This window comes from Alosa pseudoharengus, unplaced genomic scaffold (genome assembly GCF_046254945.1).
Source record: "Alosa pseudoharengus isolate Yale_2024_CS ecotype anadromous, Long Island Sound unplaced genomic scaffold, YU_APseudo_1.1 YU_APseudo_1.1_scf_22, whole genome shotgun sequence".
Lineage (NCBI taxonomy): Eukaryota > Metazoa > Chordata > Actinopteri > Clupeiformes > Clupeidae > Alosa > Alosa pseudoharengus.
Window position 1 is genome coordinate 6684790 of NW_027468680.1, and position 2500 is coordinate 6687289.

The 2500-nt window shown below is 37.6% G+C and overlaps 1 protein-coding gene across 2 annotated transcripts in view; it reads left to right on the forward strand.

The window, feature by feature from the left end:
- The window catches only part of LOC143139689 (RAS guanyl-releasing protein 1-like), a 41615-nt gene that overhangs the window by 24874 nt on the left and 14241 nt on the right, over positions 1 to 2500 (forward strand). The gene's annotated exons all lie outside the window — the stretch shown is intronic.

Sequence of the window (2500 nt, forward strand, 5' to 3'; positions counted from 1 at the left end):
TATTATCCAGTTATTTTCCACAATAACCACTACACTCAACACCAACCAGTATACTCAACATTACCCATTATGTAGTTATGCTCAACACTAACTAACTAAGTATGCAGTTATACTGAACACTAGCATTGTCCAGCTGTACACAAAGCTAACCACTATACTCAATGCTAATCAGTATACTCAATATTAACCCTTATCTAGTTACACTCTACTCAATGCTAATCAGTACTCAATATCAATCAATCTATCTATCTATCTATTAACCCTTATCCAGTTACACTCTACTCAATGCTAATCAGTATACTCAATATTATCCATTATCCAGTTACACTCAACACTAACCACTATCACTAACATTTGATTTAATGGGATTTAAGCTAATGATGGTGATGAATTAATGCGTTGATGTTTTATAGTGTTAAATTCACTGATATTACATGGTGTTGGCATTCGCAGAGCTCTTCACAAGCTGTCCTGGAAACCACACTGACACACACACACACACACACAAACACACACACACACACACACATGCGCACACACACCCACACACACACACACACAAAAAGCACAGTGAGAGAGAGTAGGCTTATGAATCACATGAGCACTGAAGCCTGTGCTTCTGCATACACATGGCAAAGGTTCCGAGTCCCTCTCACGGCACCAGAGAGGAAGGAGTGGTGAGAGGCAGACACACTCTGCTCCCCTCTGCTCTGCTGTGCTGCGCTGTGCTGTGCTCCGCTCTGCTGTGCTGCAAACATAAATAGCACAATCAGGAACCGCAAAAATAAGAGGAAGATTTAGCCTGCTTCATATGATTAGAACCCATGTATGGGGACACAGCCCTGGAACAAAATAAGAGACCAGTGCACATTATTCGGTTGCACTTAGCTTGACAGTATCGACATAAGAGTGATATGACACTGTCATGAATGTGTCATAAACAAGTCAGAAACATTTATGACATAATGCTTCTGTTATTAAGTGGCATTCGTTTTTTGTCATAACAAGTTAGGGATAGGGTTAGGTTTAGGGTTAGAGTTAGAGTTAGGGTTAGGGTTAGGATTAGGATTAGGATTAGGATTAAAGTCAAGTAAAGTGTTACCCATTTTTCTAATGTCATCCTGGTTGCTGAGTGATGTTCAAATGGGTTGACGGTCATGTTCAAATTTGCAGTGATCTCTTAATTTTGAATATGACCGTCAACTCATTCGAATGTCACTCAGAAACCGTAGGATGGCATCAAACAAATGTGCACTGGTCTCTTAATTTTTTCCAGAGCTGTATATCATCCATGTTGCATTATGTGCTGACAGCCTAAGACAGTTAAATTATACTAACTGTATATGTATGGAATACTGAGTATTGAGATTATGACTTATATCAAGACTCGTCTGGCAGCAAACAGTAATAGCGCAATCAGGAATTACCCCAATATAAGAAGAATTAGCCAGTTACTGGACATATAATTACCATTAATGTTTAGTAGTGATAGTAGTAGTTTGTCATTCATGTATCAAGTGCTGATATCTTAACACAGTGAAATAATGCTAACAAACATTACCAGCTGCGAGATTATGATCTTTTAAAGCTAAGACAAGACATACTTGTGTAAACAGTTCTACCACAGGGCAATCTCCATTAAGATATGACATATCTATACATTATCACTGTTCTGCTCTATTTAGCATAGATTTGTATATGACCACTATCCTCCCTTTTGTATATAAAGTGTATTATATAAGGTCTGCCCTTAATATGTAAAGTGTATTATAGTAGGACTCCCGTTAGTATGTAAAGTGTATTATATCAGGAGCCTTTAGTATGTAAAGTGTAATATATCAGGACTCCCTTTAGTATGTAAAGTGTATTATATCAGGACTGTCCTTAGTATGTAAAGTGTATTAGGTAAGGTTACCAAAGGTTTGGTATGAATGTTGAGTCATGTCTCATGAAACAGTCATGAATGCTTTATGTGCAGTTTATGACAGCTGCTATGAATGTGTTATTAACTCACCCGTCACCCGACTGTCCTTAAAGTGGATTATATCAGGACTCCCTTTAGTATGTAAAGTGTATTATATCATGGGTTACACTTTACTTGACAGTGTCGACATAAGAGTGACATGACAATGTCATGAACGTGTCATAAACAAGTCATAAACATTTATGACATAATGCTTCTGTTATTAAGTGACATTCGGTTTTTGTCATAACAAGTTAGGGTTAGGTTTAGAGTTTTGGTTAGGATTAGGGTTGGGGTTAAGATTAGGGTTAGAGATTAGGATTAGGGTTAGGGTTAGGGTTAGGGTTAGGTTTCATGTGTCATGACAGTGTCATGTGTTCATGACAGTGTCATGTCACTCTTATGTCGATACTGTCAAGTAAAGTGTTACCTCATGTCTGCCCTTAGCATCTAAAGTGTATTAAATCAGGTATGCCCTTAGTATGTAAAGTGTCCAGTATATTTATTTTTTATCACTGGCCTGTGATAATAAACTCT